Source organism: Peromyscus leucopus, chromosome 1, assembly GCF_004664715.2.
Source record: "Peromyscus leucopus breed LL Stock chromosome 1, UCI_PerLeu_2.1, whole genome shotgun sequence".
In the NCBI taxonomy this organism is placed as follows: Eukaryota; Metazoa; Chordata; class Mammalia; order Rodentia; family Cricetidae; genus Peromyscus; species Peromyscus leucopus.
Window position 1 is genome coordinate 112337067 of NC_051063.1, and position 24687 is coordinate 112361753.

Here is a 24687-nt window from a genome sequence, read left to right on the forward strand (position 1 = left end):
AAATTGTGGCACTCCAAACTGTTATGGATGTGGGAGGGGAGAGGGGATGATGTTTATGAGACACTGAAAGCAGCCTGAGATAGAAGACTTTTGCATGCTGTGGCTACTGCTGAAGATGGCCCTTCAATCAGAAGTGGTGCCCTTTCCTCCAGAACCCTGAGGGACAGGAGTATCTTTGTTTAGCTCTCAGCAGCTACAGAGACATCAGCAGGACTGTGAACCTCTTCAAGCATTATGTGGATCTTTGTGTTGGTATATTAAGAGTAACAGTCACCAGAATCACAGAATGTCAATATTGTGGTACAATTAACCCTTAAAGGATTGACTTAGGACTACAAATAGGAAGGACTAAGAGTTCTCTAAACTTCAAAACTAAGAAGTGGTCCTAAAAGGCAGATGTGCATAATAAGGGCTCTGTAGAGGCCCAGAGAAAGATCTTAATGTAGAGTTAGGATGATAAATGAACACATTCTGCTGCAGGAATGCTGCAGAAACATCTTTAGATGTACTCAGCCAAGATCAAAGGGTCTTACCTAAATATGCCTTTCTACCACACTGTGATGGTTGCATTGGAGTTTATAGATAAAGATGCTTAAAAAATTTTATGGTTGCTCTTAGCAAATTCATTCCATAGCTTGGGTTTGATTATTCTCAAGTTCTTAAAGCCATTATAAGATCCCAAACCTTGAATTTTGCAGGTAAGATGCAATGGTTTGGCATAGGCATACCAGTTATACAGCTTGCAATATAAAATAGGATTGGGTAAAGCATTTCTCCCATATGGGAGGTAAAGCCTCCCACAGAGGCTCCCTAGGTCAGAGAATCTGAACTTGCTTTGCCCAGCAGGGCTGCATAATGGGATGATTTGGCTAAAGGTGTGGTTACCAGGTGTTTTGAAGGGTCTACACTTGGTTGTACATTATGCTTTGATCTTGAAAGGGGGAGGTCTTTTGCCCTTCCCCTTGCTGATAGATAAAAGGCCCATTATGAATAGAGTTGGGGCAGCTGGGTATTGACCCAGGGCCCTCCCAAAGCTATCCTGTGTTTTTGTCTAATACTTCCTCATTCCTCTCTCCTCCCCCCAAGAGCCCTTCAACAGGTAGGAGCTGGACTCTGACATATGGTGATATTGTGTTCCCCAATACATTGTGCACCCTAATAAACTTATCTGGGGTCAGAGAACAGAACAGCCACTAGATGTAGAGGCCAGAAAATGGTGGCACATGCTTTTAATCCTAGCATTCCAAAGGCAGAGATCTGTCTGGATCTTTGTTAGTTCAAAGCCGCACTGGAAGCAGCCAGGCATGGTGACACATGCCTTTAATCCCAGGAAGTGATGGCAGGAAGTAGAAAGGTATATAAGGTGTGAGGATCAGAAACTAGAGCTTGGTTAGGCTTTTAGGCTTCTGAGCAGCAGTCTAGCTGAGATCCATTCGGATGAGGACATAGAGGCTTCCAGTTTGAGGAAACGAGATCAACTGAGGAATTGGCGAGGTGAGGTTAGCTGGGGCTGGTTCTGTTTCTCTGATCTTTCAGTGTTCACCCCAATACCTGGCTCGGGGTTTGTTTTTATTAATAAGACCTTCTAACAATTCATGCTACCCTGATAGATAGGCATACTATTTATGTTGCTCTGTCTGTCAAATGGGTGCCAAGATGCCACCATGTTTTCTGACAAACTAGCCAGTTCTTGAGATGATGGGCGTATGCAGAGGGTTTAGTTGTTATGTTTTGAATAGGAAATGGCCTCCACAGGCTCATATGTTGAAGGCTTTGTTCCCACCAGTGGTTCTATTTTAGAAGATGCTGTAAATTTTTAGTAGGTGGGACCAAGTTAGAGGAAGTAGCTCACTGGAGACATGTACTTGAAGCTTTTTGTTTTCCTCACCTCTTCCTGCCTTTCTCTTTCTGCTTTCTGGCTGCCTGCAGCAAGCAACTTTGATCCATCATGTTCTTCCAGCATGAAGCTCTCCCTCACCACAGCCTGGAAACAACAGGGCTTCTTTCCTCTTAAATTAGTTCTCTCAGATATTCATTGTAGCAATAGATCCTCATACATTGGTCTTCCTGGTTTCAGTTTATCCAAATCATTACTGAGGCTCAGCCTTAAACTTCTTAGAATATTACAAAATAGAACTAGAATTCTTGCCTTTTTGGAAGTGTAGGCACTGGAGGATATTCATAGCTGCCTCTGCAGTATGAAGCCCAGGGCTCAGGAGCACAGGCAATTTCTTCAGAGAAAGTTCTAGCAAGGAGGAGCACACTTTGAACCACCAATATTGTGAACCAATATTCCTTTTGCTTACAAAATGATCAAACTGTAATTTTCTCAATTGAGGGGCAATGGTTCCAATCGCAGCAGACTGGAAAGCTCCGCTCTCTTTCTTTTGCTGACACAGACAGAATTGCTATGAAGACGGAATAGTGTTTCTGGAGTAGCTTGCTTTGAGCTAGTTCTTTGTATGGTGTATCTAGGGTTAGAGCAAGGCTCTGTATGGAAAGGCCCACTGGGCCTGCTAGGTTGTCAACCTCTGGACATCTGCTTTCCTTATTGCTGGGCTCTTTGATTCCCACTACAGCCACAGACCCAGATCCCAGCATAGTAACCACCTGTAGTGCAGAGCATTTAGATTTGAAGCTATTTTTGTTTGAGGCTAGATATTTCCCAGCTATGCCATAGGGCAGATGAAGTAGAGTATGTGACCAGCAATGTTTTCACAAAGGCATGGTGAGGACCACAGCCCTTCAACAATAGGGTTACCAGGGGAATAAGAGAAGGCTGTAGGAAGGAAAAATATCACACGCTGAGCAAGGACTCAGTTCTAGAGCCTGTGCAGGCATTTCCCATATGCCATTTCAGTTAGGTAGAAGGTAGTTGAAGCCCAGATGTGGAATGAAATGATGTGGAAGTGGAGAGAGCAGGGGTTCAAGAGAGTCTAGGAATACAGCTCCTTCCCTTTAGTTGTAGAGTTCTGTGGGAATGGACCAGGGGCACAGTAATACTGAGAAATAAAGAGCAAGACTCTCGACTCTAGAGGAGGATATTCTGTCTTGCATCTTTAAAACCCTCTAGTATCTTCTGTAGGCAGGAGGAAGATACCAGAGGGTCTTAAAGATGTATAATTGGGGACTGGAATGTCATCATTCTGGCCACCCAGTGGAGACGGGAGAGTAGGTTGAGAGGAGAAAGGTGTTGGTGAACAGCACAGTACATGCTTAGAAAGACCCTTTCTCGGTCAACCACTGTTTAGCTGCTAGATAGAAACTGGCCTTGTGAGACAAATCTGCATCGTGCAGGGGTTACAGTCTACTTTTCGAAGGTACTGGGAATGGGGCTTGAATGCGACCAGGCTTCTTGTTATTTCACACTTTTGCTATATTCTGCCTCCCAAGTCTGAAACAGATACATTAATAATTGAGGTGAGAAGGGCTAGAACCAGATAACCTTTCTTATAAATTCTGTGATGCTGACTATGCTACTTAAGCTTACTGCGTCCAATTTTTTTTGTCTTTAGACAGGGTGAGCAGATCACTAACCTCCTAGGGTTGTTGTAAGGACTAAATGAGTTCTGGAGGCTCAGTGTGGTGTCTAACACAGAGAATGTCCTTGCAGAGTGTTAGGGTTAATGCCATTATTTTTATTATTCTGTTTCAGACTGTGGTTTTCCAGATGGTAGGAAAACAGGCTGTAAGCTCTGAGTGTTATTATGTTTGACTCTAGTCATCAGAATGATGCTGAACTTTCTTTAGTTCTATGTCTAAAAACCCAAAGGGAAAAGCCTTGCAGACTTTAGTTTAATTTTACTCCCCACCCCACACCTTGCAACCATATGGTCCAGTGAATAGGTATCTCAACCCTGTGAAAATATCTCAGGCCAAACACTCCACCCTCCACCGTCTAAGAAGCTTGTTTTGACTTATGTGTGTAGTACAAACAGAAGGACCACCAGGATGAGTCCTTGACCATCTAGAAGGGAGAAAGGAGAATCTCAGATTCCTCTGGGGACACTGTGAGGAGGAAAGCTCGGGTGGATTCTAGTGGACAGCTAGCTATGTTGTTAAGAGCAACTGCTAAGGCCTTTGGGACCTCTGTACTTGGGCGTCCTCTATAGCTTCATATTTCCTACACTGAAGTCAGCAAAACAAACAAACAAACAAACAAACAAACAAACAAACATAATGGAAATATTGTGACTAGGTCAGGCTGGATCAGAGTGTGGAAATCAAGATGTCTGACTCTTAGGGACCCAGTAAGTTCTCTGGCCCTTAGACCTTCAGCTTCTACTTGACAAATGGTGCCTGAGTCTAAGCACCTAACTAACCCTGCTCTAGTCTTGCTCTCTTGGGTCTCTGTTACCTCCTCTACATCCTTCCTTTCCCCCCTTTGTGTGGGGCCTGACCCCTTCTGATGCCCCGAGACCCTTCTGATGGCATTTAGGAACTAGGTCCCAGACATGACCATTCTTTACTTCATGAGGTAGAGTGAAGATGACGTGGGAATAGGAGCTTGATCCACTTCTTCCCCCAGGACTTCATCTTAAACCTCACCACCTTGTTGGATCAATGACATTCTCCTCATGGTAGCTGCGAGTCGAAGTTTACTCCAACAAAATTTCAAATTAGTTCATGGCCTGGATGCTTAAGGTGGTATGAAAATGGTCAAAGTGAATAATGTAGAAATCTGTTAATGTCAGAAATTCACAGTACAGATATGGAACAAATTACTTCTGCCAATAGTGATTGATTGAAGGTTTGCAGTAAGGTGGCATCTTAGCTGAGCCATGAGGGATGGGCAGGATATTAACAAGGCAGGAGATCAGTATGGAGGATCTGAGTGAGGGAGGCACAGGGGACAGGACATGCCATGTTAGAGATCTGGGGAAGGTCACCCTGGCCTGAAGTTCAGGATGGAGAGGGTGATGAGAGCTAGGACTGTAATGCTACTAAACCTCACAATTCCCAAGATAAACAGCACTCTCTTCCCCAGTAGTTGCCTGCAGGTAGCAGTTTACTGCTCCTTGATCTGTTGTAAGCAGGGAATGACAGCATCTGTTAGGAAGAGACAGGCAGTCAATGGAGACCTTGTGTGTTTCGTTATCCTTATGGAAGTCAGGCTGATTGTGACGAATGATGTTTTTGGTTCATGGTAGATTTAAAATCCATCACTTCTGAGAACATTTACTCGTCCTTGGTTCACTAATCAGAAGATGTTTGGAGTAGTGCTCAGTGAATAGCACCAAACAGAGATGAGATGCTTGCCAAGTGTTCTTCCCCAAACCTGAGTACCCTCCCTCTAAAACCCCTAGAAACACAAGCCCCTCCCACTTAAAGTTAGATTACCAATCTCTGATTAATGGTGGCTACACAGTTTATTGTGTCTCTGAAAGGGAAGGGAGCCATCCTGAAAAAACCTCCAGATTCTAGCCCAGAACCTGAAGCAGAACAAATTCACAATAGAGCATAGGTAAACTGAGTCACAAGGAAGCCTGGGGGAGTCTTCAGTTATGGAAATCACTTTGCAATGTGCAAGGTGAATATGAGAGATTGTGAGGCATCATTTAGAGAGTGTACTTGGAAATAACAGAATCCGTTCCACTTGCCTAAGTGGGAAGCTTGTGAAAAGGCATTTGTGGACCACAGAATTGCAGCAAGTGACAAAGGAACAACTTGAGGCGAGCTTTCAGGCATGGCTATTGAGACTCACACTGCAGAGTTAAGGCTTTCGCCCAGTCAGGAAGCTGCTGCGAGCCACGGCTCTCAGCTCTGGAACAAGTTGGCTCAGTTCTGATTTATGTGAAATACTTGACAGCTCACGCTGTGTCTCTTTCCCCATCTAACTCGGCTCTGAACTCGAGTCTCAAACCATCTCATCTGACTAGAGGAACTAAATCATGCTCACAGTTTAGGTGACTGGAGGTTTGGGAAATTGTGCTTTTGCTTTGGTCCTCTAAACTGAACATGCAAGAGTAGCCTGGGTAAGCTGTTTTCCAGTGTGTGCCACAGCTGAGCTGTGCTTTCCAGTGTGTACCACAGCTAAGCCATGCTTTCCAGTGTGTGCCACAGCTAAACCATGCTTTCCAGTGTGTGCCACAGCTGAGCCGTGCCTTCCAGTGTGTGCCTAAGCTGTGCTTTCCAGTGTGTGCCTAAGCTGTGCTTTCCAGTGTGTGCCTAAACTGTGCTTTCCAGTGTGTGCCACAGCTGAGCCATGCTTTCTGAAAGACCCTAACCCTTCAGGCTTACACCCCCGCCCCCAGCCCCAGGAGAATGAGGGACTAAAAAGCTAGTTCAAAGGGCAAACTGACAAAGCTACTACTCAACCACCCCTGCCACAATGTAACAATGTAAAGAGATTTCTGTTAAGAGATGCACTCAACTGTAACTGGGATAATTGCAAGTGTTCCAGAAAGGACCACTGTACCCTTTGTGTAACCTTCACTCCCACCCTGATACTCCCCTTGAGGTTTCGGGAAGAATGTGCATGAGGACGTGACTGTACCCACTCTGTGATCAGGCCATGATCTTATGAAATTAGCCTCTAGACATAAATCAATCGAAATGAAATAGTATGGGAATTGTAATCTTATGGCTTTTGTGGGTTTTTCCTTTAAAAGTACCCATGTGGCTGCAGTAGGTACGACTCTTGCTCTCAGAACGGGAGAAGCCTGACTGTACAGCCGCATCAATAAACCTTTGCCTCAACTGGACGCGAGTCTGGGTTCTTGGGGTGCCCACCCGAGAAGGTAGTACCCTGGGTCTGGGGTCTATCACTTTCCAGTGTGTGCCACAGCTGAGCCGTGCTTTCCAGTGTGTACCACAGCTGAGCCGTGCTTTCCAGTGTGTGCTGTAGCTAAGTGGCCGAGAAGCCTATGGGGAAGACATAGGAAAATTCACTCTTTCTTATACAGCAATGGTACCTGGAGAATCTGTGGTGTTTAAGGCCCACACCAGGAGTCCCTGCCCTTAAGGACACTGGTGGTCCCTCAAAATAACACAGGGGTGGTTTGAAGGAAATGCCTTTCTTGTCTCAGGACAGCTAGCTTCAGAGACTAGGTGAGGATGATGTTTCAAGTAGGAGTCAGGTAGTACCCTCAACCTCCATCACTGGGAGACAAACGGCATTCAGTGGTGAATGAAGTTGGGCCAAGGATGTAACCTTTACCATTTCAGCAAAAAGCATTCCTTCCTTCCTTCCTCCCTCCCTCCCTCCCTCCCTCCCTCCCTCCCTCCCTCCCTCCCTCCCTCCCTCCCTCCCTCCCTTCCTTCCTTCCTTCCTTCCTTCCTTCCTTCCTCCCTCCCTCCCTCCCTCCCTTCCTTCCCTCCCTCCCTCCCTCTCTCCCTTTCTTTCTTCTTTCCTTTTTCTTCCCCTCCATTTTCTTTCTTCCTTCCTTCCTTCCTTCCTTCCTTCCTTCCTTCCTTCCTTCCTTCCTTCCTTTCTTTCTTTCTTTCTTTCTTTCTTTCTTTCTTTCTTTCTTTCTTTCTTTCTTTCTCTCTCTCTTTCTCTCCCTCCTTCCCTCCCTCCTTCCCTTCCTTCCTTCTTTCTTTCTTCTTCTTTTTTTTTGGGGGGGGGACAGGGTCTCTTCATGTAGCCTTAGTTGTCCTGGAATGTGATAGGTAGACCAGGCTGGCTTTGAGTTCACAGAAGTCTACCTGGCTCAGCCTCCCAAGTGCTAGGATTAAAGGCATGCACCACCACTCAGAGCCTTCCAAAGATTCTTAAAACTAGAAAGAACTGAGAAGTTAGCTAGTCCTGTGACGATGAAATATCTCTCAACAGTTATTGAAATTATTTTTAGCTCTATCCAGATTCTTAGTTTATTTTTTAGTTTTGGGTTCTCATTTTCCAGGTCACTGCTCAGTGGCAGGTTGCCTTCCAGATAAAATATGCGAACAGGTGTAAGAATAGAAAATTTAGTAACAGCAGAGTTTAAAAATGTTAATGAAATCAGGACACAAAAGAATCATAGGAGTATGGTTCTCTCAGAAGTTTAGTCTATGTGTCAAGTATTCGAGCCTGTGGGGGAAAATGTGACTCTGAGCTGTGACTCCTCTCTGACGGACATAAGAGGAAAAGTTCTCTTCACAGGAAGACAGGCAGTGAGGATACTGCTTAAACCACAAGGGGACGATGTAAAAGAGATTCCTTTATAATAAAGGGACAAATGTTGTTCCTGCTTCATTTCTTTTGCCTAGCTGGTGGTCTCTGGGTTGGCAGCTGAGTCCATATGCAGAGAGAGAGTGCTCTTCTCTCCTTTCTGATGGATGTGAGTACGAGGTTATTGTAGGCTGTGATGAAGTGGCCTTCCCAAATGGTATGACAGCTCTGTAGGCCATGACCAATAGTAAGCACCTGCCTGCCAGCCTCCAGCCATTGCAGGTGGTATGAGAACAAGAGAATAGGGATTTAAAAAAAAAGGAAAAAACATGGTCTTGTGATGTAGGTTGGTTGGCCTCAAACTCACTCCTCTTCTACTTAATCTCTCAAGTGCTGGGATCACAGATATGTGCCCTCATATATCATGGGACATTTACTGAAGAGACATGTGATTAAAAGGAAAACAGTTGTGTAGTAAGTTCAGTCCTGGAGTCTAGGGGGATTTTAAAAGATAAGACACTACTTTGTTGTAGAGGGAAGTTTATCAGTAGGATAGAGTTGAAATAAGGAGACCAGGAGAATCCAATGCCTCAGAAGACAGACTCTGCTATACCATTAAGTTGACTTTTCCCTATCTCCTTGTTTTTGGATCAGATCCCAATAGCATTCCTTAGCTGGGATTTTCATAGATTAATTTATTTTTTGTGTGTAAATGTTTTCCCTGTATGTATGTATGTATGTATGTATGTATACATGTGCACCACATGCATGCCTGGTGTGAAAGTCAAAGAGGAGGTTGGGACTCATGGAACTGGTGTTATGGATGATGGATGCTGGGAACTGATCTGGGCCCTCTGCAAGAGCAACAGCTGCTCTTAACCACTGAGGCATCTCTTCAGCCCCTCACCTGGGGTTTTTAAAGCAACTTTTTGATGAAGAGACTATTTGCAAGAGTGTGGAAAGAGACCGTGGCAATGCCTGCAGCCATTATTACGGCTGGTCCTGTGGAAATGGTGATCTTAGAGCCTGGAGAATAGTTGGAGCTGTATAAGGACTACCTGAGGACATCTGTAACTGTAAAGAAAAGGTGATACTGCCAAAATGAGTGAGGGAAGGAGAGATGGGGGTTATGGGAGAAATAAATACCATCATTCTTCTCCCTCTCCTCTCCAACCTCCTGCCAGTGTTCCATTGGCTAACCGTGAACCTAGGCAGAAGCCAGAGTGAGAGACCCTAGTGGTGCACCCACATATGAATCAGAGCAGAGAAGAATGGAGACTAAATCAGGAACGAGGGTGACAGCTAGTGAAGAATAACCAGAACGACATTCCCTCGTTTTCTCTCTTAAACATTCAATTCTTGAAATGCTCTCTGAACAAGTTCCAGAGAGAAACCAGATTGGCTCAGTGAATTACTATTGTTCCTCTCTGTGTACCATTTTCTCTTTGCAGGTTTCTGGCCAGCTTCCGAACTGCCTACTCTTGAATGGTTGTTCTCACACTTCCAAAAACAGTTCTGGAAAGAAGAGGAAGGATGGGGTCTCAGAGTCTGGCCTTGCCCCAGTATGGAGTTTTGGAAGAACATTTTGGAAGGACATTTTTACTCAGAACTGGTTGAAGCAAACTAAGCCTGTCCAAATGCTAGGCCAACCTTGAAGAGCTATGTGTGTGAAAACTTAGCATACTCTCCACACTGTCCCCTCAAGATGGTTCCAAGACAGTAGAGTCTCAGCCAGATTCACAATTACTATGTGGGAAAGAAGACCGTTTGGCTCTCTTGATGATATACCTGGTAGGATGACTTAGCATCTGACCCAAGGTGGGCAGTCCATGTATCCGTAGTACCTTAGGACGAGCTCCCCTCTTAGAGCTCTCTGTTTACATCCAAGAGCTTGGGATCAGTCAGCAAATGTATATCATCTTCTCCGGTATGCTCCCTCTTCTTTGTCTTCACCATAGTGTCCTTCAGTGTACTGGGAATGTGATGCTCTCAGCATCATCCCAATGAAGCAAAAATATACCAATTCCTCACTCCATACCATGGGTGCAACTTCAAAATAAGTTAAGCCTTGGCTCCTGCCCTTGGACAACTCCCTAGACTGGCAAGGAATGTGATTGACCACCATCATCAAGTTCACTGGAATTGACTTACCGGGTCAAATAATATAAATACATGTGGCTATTTGTATGTTTTGTCAAATTGTCCTCCAAATAATTTGAATAGATCATCCCACCTTTCTACTTTTGAATGTGCCAGTTTCTCTGTTCTTTCACTCACACTGTAGCTGATTATGACAAAACCCTCTTTCCCCTTTTTACATCTACAATGATATTCCACTATTATTTGTGACTGTTATTTCTTTAATTATCAATGAAGTTGATTACTTCTCCATTTTACACCAGTGATTATTCCTTGTGTGAATTTTGCATTTACATTCTTATTTCATCTACCAATTTGGCTCTTAACTTTCTCTTCTTTATTATGTGTATATTTTATGATAAGGATTTTCTTCACATTCCCAAATTAGAGAGATGGACATATTCTAGACTGAGTATATTTTCATGACTTGTTCATTTTTTCTTTCTATATTGATCATGGTTTGTATTGCTTTAATGTGATGGGGTTTTGTTTGTTTATTTTTGGCTTTTGGTTTTTTGAGACAGGGTTTCACTGTGTTGCCATGGCTGTCCTGGAACTTGTTCTGCACACCAGGCTGGCCTCAAGCTCACAGAGATCCTCCTGCCTCTGCCTGCTGAGTACTGGGATTAAAGGCGTGTGTCACCATTGCCCGGCTCTAAAGTATCATTTTCAAATGCAATTTTTCATTAGGGGTAACAGTTCATGAGGTACAAAAAAAATCATCTTACACAAAATAGAACAGAAAGACTTAATCTGATTTAATTAATCAGATTTAATCTGAACAAGACTAGGGACAGGAATGTGTTCTTCAACTATTTGATGGGCAGCTGTACTAAAGAGGAATCATGCTTACTTTGCACTCTTGGAGTAGGCATAACCAGGGTAAATGATGATATGATAATAAATAATAGATGATATTTATTATATTTGTGCCAAGTATTCATTAATTCTTATTACTTTAAGGGAAAAATTATTATACTCTTCCGGTGAGCAGAAAAAGACCTACTCGAGGTCACTTGGATTAGCACTGGAGGCACCAAGCTGAGCCCAGGCCCAAGATAGATCGCAGATTCAACATTTTTCTCAGGACCAGGTGATGAGGGCTGGTCATTGGTTGTATTGGGTCTATCAGCCACCCCCATCCCCCACAATATGAGGGATAGAGTAGGGGCCTCCAAGGTCCAGCCTGACTTGAGTAAGTGAAGGAGCATATGTTGGGGAGCATGGAACTGCTGTTTCTCATGAGCTCTCACCCATCCTGATGGACCAGGGAGACATAACGAAAGAATGTTCCTTTTTCACAGTGTACTATTTGAGTGGCAAGCCTCATCTTCTAGTCATATGAAACACTGGATTTGATTTTAAATATGGTAACTTCAAACTTCCAAAGAGTTACATTCTTTCTAGAATGAGTCAAGGAAATCAGATGATTCTAGTGGGACAGTATGGGTGTTGTCTTGATGTACATGCTTGATTCAAAACAAATGAGCAAGACATGGGTGATGGAGCCAGCCTCTAACTGGTAGCTCAAGGTCAGTTCCATCTAAATAAAAAGACCCTGCCTCAAAAAAGAAAACTACCCAGAGTGACAGAAAGCCTCCCAGAAACAAATGAAACCTGTTTATTAAATGTGGAGTCAGGATAGGAAGGAATACAAAACCCACAGTTTCAGGATAGAGTGTAGAAGGAAGCAATTGGAGAGATCACTCAACTTTCTGAATGACCTTCAGTTCTTCTCTCTACATTGAGGGTAATAACATCCATCACTGATGCCAAGATACACTTTCTAGCTTTGTCAACTCTGAAATAGAGGTGTATTGATTAAATGATAAATCTTCTTTCTCAGTGTTACATAAAGGAATCACTATTTTATAACTGATGCTGTTGTATACAGGGTTGCATCAATTACCATGAGATAATATATGCATTATACATATATTATCAAGACATATAACATATACCAAATATACTTACTTTATAATATAGTGGGTTTTGTTTCTTTTTTTCCTTTTTTCTTTGTCTTTCCTCTTTCTTTCTTTCTTTCTTTCTTTCTTTCTTTCTTTCTTTCTTTCTTTCTTTCTTTCTTTCTTTTTGAAAAATATGTTGTTGAAAAGAAAGCCACTCACTATTAAGGTTCATGGCAATAAAGAGGAAAAACAGAAGTGACTTCAGCTGGAAAATGGGTGGGATTTCAGGGTTTGATAATCCTGAGCATTTAAATTAAAATTAAAAATAAAATCTAGGTAAGCTAGTTTTTCATTTCTGTTTTGGTTAGTGTGACTGGAGATTTTTTTGTCACATTCTTAGTTCTTTGAGAAGAGAGCTTAAAAGGGTGCTGCTTTTATTTATTTATTTATTTTTATTTCATAAATGTCTGTCTTTTACTTTTTCATGGCTTTATTTATTGTTATTCCATTTCATCTTGCTCCTATCTTTATTTAACTTTTTTTTTTTTTTTTGCATTTATTTGGGGACCAAGAAGATGACGTAGCAGTTAGGAGCCTTTGGTGCTCTTGCAGATGACCCGGGTTTAGTTCCCAGTACCTGTTTCGGGTGGCTTACACCTGCTTGTAACTCCACTTGCCCAGGGAAGCTGAGCCTTCTGACCTCCACAGGCACCTGCAAGCAGTTGATGCACATAAGTTTGTATAGGCATACAGAAAACTTTAAAAAAATTTCTCAAAAGTTCCGTGTGTGTGTATGTGTGTGTGTGTGTGTGTGTGTGTGTGTGTGTGTGTGTGTGTGTGTGAGAGAGAGAGAGAGAGAGAGAGAGAGAGAGAGAGAGAGAGAGAGAGAGAGAGAGAATGTGTGTGCCACATTTAGAGGGTAGAGGTCATGAAACAATTTGCAGAAGTCTACTCTCTTTTCATCGCATGAGTTCCAGAAGTCACGCTCAGGTCATTAAGGTTGATGGCAAGCACCTTTATTTGATGACCATCTTGCTGGACCTATTTTGTTTTGTAATAGATACCTCTGGGCCTATGATTTTTTCCCCTGATATTGTGTTTCCAATTAGTTTTGATATTTACTCTTTTCTTATTTTTTATTCTAAAAATGATATATAATATTAACTTTTTTCTCTTTACCCTAAGAATAATGTAAGGGTATACTTTATAATTCTCAACTCAAATATATATATATATCCATATACATACATATATATATGTATATGCATTTTCCATTTTCTTTGAGACATGGTCTCACTGTGTAGTCCACACTGGCCTTGAACTCACAGAGATCTGAGTGTATCTGCCTCCCAAGTGCTGGGATTAAAGGCATGCTCTACCATGGCCCCCAAAAAGTATATTTTAAAATCTCATTGTTATCAATGTTGTATTATACTTCAGGGTCTCTTATTGTTTCTTTTCCTTGAAAATTTGATCTCTTCAAATAAGGATAGTAATTCAAAAAACTATGTCATTTTCTTTTGCTTGGTTTTTAAGCTTTAGTTTTTTTTTTTAAAAGATGGATTTAGTCTAAATCTTTAAGGGTATTTCTGTATTCAAAGGTTGGTGCTTCTTTTCTTTTTGAATTTGTGAAGGATTTTTCTAGATTATGTTAGCTGAAGTGGAAGGACCTACCCTAATATAGGATGAACTAATCCAGGGGCTGGGTTCCTGGACTGGATAAAAAGCAGAAAATTATTTGAGCAGGAGCATTCTTTTCTCTCTGCTTCTTTACTATGGATGTGGTGTGACCAGCTGCCTCAACCTCCTGCCAACATGATTTTCTCACTGAGTGTAGAAATGTAGAGTCTACACTTCAAGGGTAGACTGGCTATACCCTTGAAATGTTAGCCAAAATAAAATTTACTAAATTAATTTGCTTTGTTAAGGTATTTTGTCATAGCAATGAGAAAAATAAACCAGTTCATGGAATTCATTCATCTATTTCTATTCTTTTCCTTCCTAGAGGGCTATGTACCCAGCATCTTCTATAGACAGTAACTGGCCAGGCCAGACTATGTGTCCACAGAACTCTGTTGATGGGCACCCTACCCAGGACTTAGGATGATATTAAAAGCTGATATGGAGGATGGTATCTTTGCAGTGAATTAGTGCATACACAGTTCATTTCTCTTTTAATTTTGGGCTCCACAAGGAAACCTTGTAGGTAAAGAGAGAGGCAGAGGCAGCCTTTGATGACAGAGATCTCCCACCTACCTGCCCTATTCTCTATTCTGCTCTCTTGAGGAGGGGGTGTGATTGGCAGCTTGAAGGGAGCAGCACTCAGCTATGCCTCCCTTCTAGAACACCTGCAGAAAAGCAGATTCTAGCCTTTTTAAGTCCTGTGAACAGAACTAGGCTTCTCTTCTACAGCATCAGGCAGGGTCAGGGGACAGGCAGAGGCAGCTGGGTGTAGGGAGGGGAGTTGGCTTCTGTTTTAAAAATTACAAATGTATTGTTAGCTTCAAATAAAAAAAGCATGGAGACATAGACAGGTCAAATGAAACCACTCTCTAATTCTTCATCATAGTAATCACTGTTAATGGTTGGGGGGCATATCTTTCCATTGTGTTAAAGGACAGGATCAGGTGAAGGTGCACGCAGCAGAGATGAGGGCTGGATGCTGAGACATTCCTCCATATCTTTTGTATTTGAGATGCTTTCTGGTCAGAATCAGGCCTCGAGTCTGTCACTTAGCAAGTTTATCACATCAAATGGCAAATAAAACTGTATTGATTTTGTTTTGCTTTTGCTTTTGTCTTAAAACAGTAAATCCTTCTGCTTGGAAAATGTCAAATCTGTTGTATCTGGAGGAAATGAGGATTGGTTCAATAGAAAATTGCTGTCTCAGGACCAGAGGGACTTATGCTCCAGACCAGGCCAGTGAGAAATCTCTATTGGGCTGATTTATCTACATGATTAGGAGTCATACATTGACCCAGGCTACCGAGGTGTGGGAGAGGACACAGGAAAGAAAACCAAAATCTTCCTCAATGGGTCTTGAGAAGGACACAACACCCAGGAGTTCACACAGACACATAGGGATTTATTCATTTACCAAAGCTGGGCACATCATTCATGCCCAAGAAGGTTCTAGCCTTTGGAGGCACAAAGTTCCATCTCCTAGGAGCACTTGGTTTAAGATCAGAGGCCATAAGAGCTTATAAATATGTTGGTTCTTCAAATTTAGTCAGTAAAAGCATGGAGTTGTATGTTTGACCTTGGTACCCTTTCCTACCCTTTTCTCCGTCTTGTCTTCTTCATCTTCTTGATGCTGGTGGGTTTGGGTGTCATTCCTGTTCTCAGCTAACTTCCAGCCAATCTGCATTAAAGCACTGACTGACGATCAGAACATTTCTAAGAATAGCACAAGACACGCTCTATCCTGAGCTTTCTGCGGAAAATATCAGGTTGTATTCTGGTCCCAGCCTTACTACTCACTAACTTTTTTACTAAGGAAAAATCATTTAGCCTTTCTGGGCCTCATTAATCATAATTCTTGTTCTGCTGTCCTCCTGAGATGGTTGGAAGACTCAGTAGGATGTGGATATGCTTTGAAAACTGTTGAATGCAATATGAAAGCAAGAGCCTGTAATTACTCCCTGTGCTCTCTGTTGCTTAGAGACGGGACCTGGGTGATTATTATCACAGGGTGTTCACAATTCACAGGCATCTTCTTTTTGCTCCATTTCTCAAGGGAGTGATCATATCAAACCTTGGTCACCTCCTCCTATTCTAAGCTGATAGACTTTGGTTAATGAGGGAGAACTAATTTTCTTCTAGAAGATATGTGTGAAGGGCAAAGAGAGTGAGATTTTAAATGGAATCACTAAAGCTTTCTATGGAGGTTGAAGAATAAGAGTGAATTGTCATCAACAAAATCAACAGAGATCAGTTACTTATAAGGAAGAATAAACCTGGTTTAAAGGAACTAGCAACCTGAACTATGTGACCATAGAATAGCTTATAAGAGTTGAGTGTGTATGCCGGGCAGTGGTGGCGCACGCCTTTAATCCCAGCACTCGGGAGGCAGAGCCAGGTGGATCTCTGTGAGTTCGAGGCCAGCCTGGGCTACCAAGTGAGTTCCAGGAAAGGCGCAAAGCTACACAGAGAAACCCTGTCTCGAAAAACCAAAAAAAAAAAAAAAAAAGAGTTGAGTGTGGTCTATTATGAACAACTATGTGATTTCAGTAAGTTTCCAAGATCACTAAATTTCTCTCTCTCTCTCTCTCTCTCTCTCTCTCTCTCCCCCCCTCCTCTCCCCCTCCCTCCCTCCCTTCTTTCCTTCCTTCCTCCCTTTCTTTTGAGACAGCATCTCTCTAGATGTCCTGGAACTCACTATGTAGAACAGGCTGTCCTTGAACTTATGGAGATCTACCTGCCTCTGCCTCCCAAGTGCTGGGATTAAAGACACATACCACCACAGCTGGCAAGTTATCATTTTTCTGTGTTGCTAAGGGCTTCTAATTTAGTAGGTATGTAAGATTCCAGTTTTAATAAGTTCTCAGATGAAATTGAGGCTGTTGGCCAGGGACCCACTTGGAGGAGTAGGGAAATTGATGTGCTACAGATTCTGCACAAAAAGGAAGTCTAAGTATAGTATCTTAGTAACGTTTAGTAGGTTCTATAGTGTGGTATTATCACAGTGGAAATAGATGTTTGAATTTGGTGCTGTAGCTCTGTGGTAGGGCACTTGCCTAGTGTGGGCAAGACGCTGGTTCAATCCTCAATGCCAAAACAAATGAACGAACGAATGAATGAATGAATGAATGATCCACCAATGAACACCAAAAATGACAACAAAAGATAAAGTCATATTAGTTACTCTTCTATTGCTGTGATAATACATCATGAAGGAAGGGTTTATATGGGCTTTCACTTCAAGAGGGTTAGGATTCACAATTGTGGGGATAGCATGGCGGCAGGTGGCAGACATGATGGCTGGGACTGGACGCTGAGAGCTGAGGGATCACATCTTGAACCATAAACACAAGCAAAAAGAGTGAGGTGTAATTAGACATGACTTTGAAACATCAGTGCCTCTCTCCAGTGACATACTTTCTCCAGCAAAGCCACACCTCCTAAACATACTCACTGGGGACCAAATATTCAAGTGTTCAAGGCTATGGGGGGATGTGCATCTCATTCAAACCAACACACACTCAAAACCTAAAAGAAAAAGAAATACTTGTTTGCCATTTGTCTGGTGGTGTGAACATTTGGCTCTGACAGCTATACCCTGTGTCATGCTTTTTGCTCTCTCTGAATCTCAGTTTCTCTTGGTATATAAATTTGGGTTAAATTACATGATGTTTAAGGTCTTTCAAAACCATGCTGAATTATGAAAAGAAATGTAAGGATGCAGGCAGGACTGCTGTGGAAAATGTTTCCATGACACCAGAAGACTGGGAGAAAGGATTGACCTTCGATTGTGTCTTCAAGAGTCCACTGACAGTAGAAAAACCATTTTCTCTTTGAGAACAGTAACCGTTAATGTCATGACCGCCTCCCTGAGTATTGATCTTTTAAAAGATTGCGATTTATCACTCGAAACCTTGAGAACTGTTAGGAAGGCTCTCCAGGCTGTCATTTAAACAGTAGCAAGAGAATGGCCATTAGATACCTATCAATCCTGGACTTTCAGCTCTGTCTGTGAGGGGGATATTTCCTTCTCACCTATCGTATCAAGGTAGGAGCCTCATCTTGCATCCAAGAGCCCTAAGGTGAAAATAACGTGCTCAGGGAGGAATATACAAGTGCTCAAGTTTAAAAAACTCTCTTGGGAGTAACACAGTGGTGCTCCCTAAGGAGTCAATAACGACCCAAACTAAGAAATTTCCAGTCGGAGTGACGATACCTTGGAGGGTATGGTTGACTTTCTGGAACAGAAGCCAGTTGGGACAGCTGGGGAAAGAGGATGAACAATACTGATACTACTAATCTTTTTTTTTTTAAATCTCATTTAATAACCAAAAGTACCTCTTTGTTAGATGCTAAACCCATTAAGAAACAGAGTCTCAGAGATAGATTTGAGCTGCTTGTCCAAGGCAACTCAGTTGGTGAATGGGATTCAAGTCCTGGCCTGACAACTCCAAAGCCTGTTCTCTTTCATTCTACTACATTGCTTATCCTGGGAAAACATTCCCAAGAGGAACTGAAGGTCACTCTGGAAGTCATGCTTGTTCATCAGTCTTAGACAGTTGATCTTGGATTTAAAGATAAGACATAGTCAACGGGAAAGGAGAAATGAGATGTGGAAGGCGAAAGTAAGTTGTAGGAAGTTAGGGCTTTAACTGTGAATGGAGCCCAGAACTCTGTCCAAAGATTCTTGATGCAAATGTGCTTCTTACTTAACAGGTACCAGTGAGTTTTTAGCTCGGTGTGAGCTGTTGCTTCTTGGCTGTGGATGAAACTACGGCTTCTCTTGACATAAATCTTCCCAGTGAGTTCTGGCTTCACTTTGGTCTCACGGGACACCTTGGACTTCCTACTTTAGCATTTGTTTTCCTCCATCTAACTCGTCTGTGTGCATCCACCCTTGATCATCAGGCTGAAGTATAATCCCCCTGGAGAGTGTGGATGCATGCCCGTTTGAGATGCATGCAGGTTAATCACAAAAGACATGCACTCTATCTCTCCTGGGCAGAGTCGACCTAGATTCACTCGGCATGATTTTTCACAGTTCACTACATCAGGGTTAGGGATAAGTCTGGACATGTAAAAGCTTTGATTTGGATTTTTAAAACCTCATAAGTAATGGAACCTAGTTATTATCTAATGAACGAGCATAATTCCATTCCTCATGTACTTGGCCTTGTGCTAAATGCTGAGATCAGGCTAAGTCCTATTGTGCTTAAAAGTGGTGTTTCAGACTGAGATTACTCTGTGACTCCATTTTATAAGCAGCTTTGACTACCTTTTGAGGATAGGGGATGTCTCTGCACCCGGACGACACATAATTGGCATAATCTGGCTGGTACCACCATATAGCACAGACTGATAAATGACTTATTTCTAGGAGTACAAAGTGTGTCAACCTATAATTTTTCATGGAAAATTGGAACTGTAGGAGCATATTGTCATGTGAAAACAGTACCAAGGAAATCAGGCACAAGAACCTATCAGACATACAAGACCAAGAAAAGACTATAACTCGCTTACCTAGACCCTATAAAGAGGTGGACACCTAGCTATGACATAGTGATAGCCACTAGGAACCTGTCACCTGACCATCTGGTGTATGCATCAAGGGACCTATAGCAGAGAACCTGACTGTCCCAGGGGCTTCAGCTTGGCTTGGTCACTGTCTATTTGAATTGCTATCTGCCAATCTTCCTGTTTGCCAGTCTAGAGCTGCTATTTGTTGGTTCTCAATTAGTTCATCCACCCTTAGTCTCTTTACTTCACCTCGATCCTCCAGCTTCCCTCTGACCCTGCTATCTCACTTTACAGCTTCTTCAGCAAAACCCCCAGTTCCCTAAAGTTCCCAGTATAGGCTCTCTTTGTATTTCTGTCATCTTCCCTGATTCTGACGACCTCTAAAACCTCTCGAATTCCATGATAGCCTCTTAACCCCTTATAGCCATTCTGTAACACACACACACACACACACACACACACACACACACACACACACACACCACACACCACACACCACATACCACACAGATTTACTATGTGATATGTCATGTGTGATCTCTGAGTTAATATTAGTAATTAAGATTGGAGTAAGCTGGGCGGTGGTGGCGCACGCCTTTAATCCCAGCACTCGGGAGGCAGAGCCAGGTGGATCTCTGTGAGTTCGAGGCCAGCCTGGGCTACCAAGTGAATTCCAGGAAAGACGCAAAGCTACACAGAGAAACCCTGTCTCGAAAAACCAAAAAAAAAAAAAAAAAAAAAAAAAAGACTGGAGTAAAAGAACCTGTTTGTTTTGGGCAGATCCAGATTCTCAAGAAAAGTGAAGAGTATCTGGCAAATTGCTGACATTGAAGCTGCCACATGTTGTGAATTTATTGTTACTTAATAGATTCGGACATACTAGCAAGACACAAATGTGCTTGTCTGTGTTCTGATGTAACACACTCATGACATAAGCAATAGGATAGGAGAGGCTGAGAAGGAAAGAGTTTTTTTTTATTCATTTTACATACCAACCACAGATCTCCCTCTCATCCCTCCTCCTGCCCCCTCACCCCTGCCTAATCCCCTCTCAGCCCCTCAGCCCCTCCTTCAAAAGGGTAAATTCTCCCATGGGGGCGACTGCTGAGCCTGGTACATCCAGTTGAGGCAGGACCAAGCCCCTCCCTGTCCAATCATAGGTAATGGGCTCCAGAAAGCCAGCTTATGCCCTAGGGATAGATCCTGATCCCACTGCCAGGGGCCCCTCAGACAGAGCCAGCTACACAACTGTCTCCCATATGCAGAGGTTCTAGTCCGGTCCCATGCAGGTTCCACGGCTGTCGGTCTAGGGTTCATGAGTTCCTTTGAGCTTGGTTCAGTTGTCTCTGTAGATTTCCCCACCAGGATCTTGAGACCCACTCCCACCCCTGCTCATAGAATCCCTTTTCCCTCCTTCAACTGGACTCCTGGAGCTCTGCCTGGTACTTAGCTGTGGATCTCTGCATCTGCTGCCATCAGTTACTGGGTAGAGGCTCTATGATGACAATATGATGATCAAGTTTAATGGCTAAGATAATAATTTATGCAATAGATCTTCAGATTAGATGCCCCTTATATGTCAGGTACTATGGTAGGTGTCTATCAGCTAGCAAAAAACAAAACAAAAACAAAAACAAACAAACAAACAAACAAAAAAACGCCAAGTTGAACATCTTAGTGAGAGGCTGGATGAGGCTCAGGAATAACTAAGTTAAAATTGAAGGGAGACATGTAACCATTCAGGAAGCAAACAACTCAGAAGTCTCAGGAAGCCCCTAAAACTGTCCATTCACAATGTCTCTTCCTCCTCAGGGCTATGTAAGTGGTAAGGACTGCTGAGGAGAGAAGACTCTGGCCTGTTGAGCTGCCTGCAAGCCTGCAGAGAACTCCAGGGTTGCAGCTTTTGTGAGGTTGGTTTTTCAGCAATATGCCTGCCTTTGCATGCATTTTGCTCCTTTAAGTAATCCCTTATTCATACTGTGGAAGTAACTGCAATAAACTTACTACTTCTCTAAGTTGGACTTAGAACTCTTTCTTTGATGTGTCATCAGTGTCCTATTGGAGGTGAGCAGATGTTTACGTCTTACCAGGAAAAGCCACACAACAGCATCAGGTGTGCCAGATAGACGACTATTTTCACTGTGGAGCTGGAGTGTAGAAGATACTTACCAACAAGTAAAAAGGCAATTGGGGATTTTTATTGAGTATTCAGGAAGTGATAGACAAAGAGGAATTATCATGAAGCTCCTATCCTTTAAGAAGATCACTTACACACTGGTGATGATAACCATGTGAATAAATGCATTGCATTGTGAAAGTGAAATGGGTTTGGTAGAAGTATGAACCATGCTGAGCCAAGGTGCTTAGTTAGAGAAGAAGGGAAATTTGGAATGTAATGGTGAAGTAGCATTTTTTTTTTTCAGGACAAGATATTTTGGGCAGTATGTGGATTATCTAGGGCTGTTTGGTCCCTGCAAGTTTAGACTGAGGGAAGTAAGTTTCGTTTAAACTAGGGGAATGAGTTTTAGTGACCAGTGGCCCTGCAGGCTGGCTACAATTAATAATGAAATACTATGCATTAAAAAATTAATAAAAATATATTTTAACATTTTCATTACACATGCACAAAGATACATAGTAGACTCAATCTTTCTATAATGTACACATAAGATCAAAACTACCACAGTCATTGTCAGTTACAAATTTAACAGTATTGGCCAGGCAGTGGTGGCGCACGCCTTTAATCCCAGAGATCTGCAGAGGCAGGTGGATCTCTGAGTTTGAGAACAGCCTGGTCTACAGAGTGAGTTCCAGGACAGCCAAAGATATACAGAGAAACTCTGTCTCGAGAAAACAACAACAACAGATATAATAGTATCAAGTGGTGGTCGATGGTGCTGACTAGGTAGGGAAGGGCCAGTTCATAAAGGGCATTTAGGCCATGCTTTAGGAAGCTGGATTTTATCTTGTAAATAAAGAATTACTGAAATATTTTCAGCTGCAAAATGAGTTTAAAGGCTTTGAAATGTAATAGAATGAGACCCAATACAAGGAAACTTATTAGGGACCTCTTTTAAAATTCGGGCAAGAAGCCACTTTGGCATGGAGGGGAAGCAACTAAGTCTAGAAATATTTGTCAGTATTTTTGAGACTTGGTATGAGAGGTGAAGAAGGACAAAGGATTTAGAAGTGTCTGCATTTCTTACTTGGGCAGTTGAGGACAAACTACACCCTATTGAGATTTATAGTGTAGAGGATTTCAAGTAAACTTAACGTATTGATTTAGCTGGACTATAGTGTCTAGCTGTTGGTCAAATACCGAGATGCATATTTCTGGGACAGAATGTCCTGACCCCCTTTCTATTGATGAATTTTTTTTTTCACTTTGAAACAGGGTCTCACTGGGTGGGTAGCCCCACTGGCCTGGAACTTTCTGTGTAGATCAGCCTGTCCTAGAACTCACAGAGATCCTTGCAAGATAAGCGGCACTGGTTGGTGGCTCTGGTTACCAGTGGAATAGTCATGAGCCACCGCCAAGTTTACTAGAGTTAAAGAGGGTTTTATTAGAAGGAAGGAGGGGATAACTAGAATTAAAGAGGGCTTTCTTTATTAGAAGGAAGGAGGGGATAGGAGGGAGGAGAGCCAGGCCAGGGGGGAGGGAGAGATGGTGGGAGCAGAATAGAGAGCAGGGAGCAGAGAGAGAACAGAGAGAGCAGAGAGCAAAGAGAGAGGGTGGGGTCTTCATCCGGTTTCTTTTTTTGGAGCTGAGGAGGGAACCCAGGGCCTGAGCTAAATCCTCAATCCTGCATCCGGCTTTTTTAAGGTACAGATTGCATGAACACGTAGTTGCCAGCTCCCCGGATAACGTAAGACGCAAGACTCGGAGCTGCACATATAGCAGGAGTGAGGGCAGGATCCTAACAATCTTCCTGTCTGTACCTCCCAAGTATGTGAATAAAAGACATGTGCCACCATGCTGGCCCTTATCCAGTTTTTCATTAACATATTAACTACATGTAACAATGGGTTTCATTATGACACAAATATATTTTTTAACATTCATACCCTGTTACCCTATTGTCCCTCTTCATTATCACTAACCCAAATAGTCCCCCTTCTAATTTCATGCATTTTTTGTTTGATTTTTGGCTTTTGACCCAATGGATTTCATTAGGGTTATTTATAGGAGTAAATGAGAGATAATTTACAGGAATATGGGCAACTTGCTAGTGACTACACCATTAAAAAAAATGACTAATTGCATGTAGATCTTTAGAAAGGAGTGAGATCTTGTGTATCTCTTCATGTGAAGTATCTTCAAGTGAAGATACTTTTTAGATGTGAATAACATCTAAGTCGGTAGACTTGAAGTCCAGGTTGCCTTTCATAATGTGAGAAGGCTTCATCTAATCTGTTGGGTGCCGTGAGGGAAATGGTAGCCATTCCACAAAGAAGCCAGAAGTCTGCCTTCCAACTACTTTCTCAACTACCTTCCAACTACCATTCAAGTCTGCTGTATCAGTTCTAGTCTGGTGTCCAGCCTGCTGGCCTACCCAATGGATTTCAGACTTGCTAGCTGCCACAATTACACATATACATCCTGTAAAATAGTCTTTCTTTCTTTATGTGTATTCAATTGGGAGGGTGTCTTCTTGTCCAAGCTTGCATTTCAGAGTTCTTTTTGCTGAAGCAAGAGTTTGAGGTTTGTTTTTTTTTCTTTCCCCAGAGCTTCTTTTAGGCGAGAAAGAAGCATGTTTCTGCCCAGTACCCTGATGGACTGAGTGTGGCAAAGAGACCTATATGCAGGTCCACCCTGGGCTTTGAGGAGAAAACACTGGCCTGCCGGATACCGCAGGGTGTCAGGCAGACAGGGCATCATTATAATGAGCAAATGTACAGTGGGTTATGGGAGAGAGAGAGACAGAGACAGAGACAGACAGACAGGCAGACAGACAGAATAGTTCATTTCCTGTGGACAGAGGCTTATCTGAAGAGGTGAAAGAGGTGAGAAGAAGGCTGAGGTGGGCTGAGGTGGATTACCTCCCAGGGCCATGGTGATGTCTGGGCCTGGGCCACTGCCAGGCCCATGTCTAGGTTCATGGCTCTGATGCAGCCTCTATCTGTGTTGATGTCTGAGGCTCCTGACACCACCAAGGGCAGAGAGGATAGGGCTCTACAGAGTTGACCTCGCCCTTCACTGGATGCAACGCTAGGAAAAACTGGTCCTGAAGCACTCAGGAGAGAGGGTCCTACACCACACCTGGGCAGCACAATAGAGCTGAGCCTGTCCACAGGGGCATGGGCAAGCTGGCCCTGAAGGTGTGAAAATGGGAGAGCAAGTCATGTCCCTCT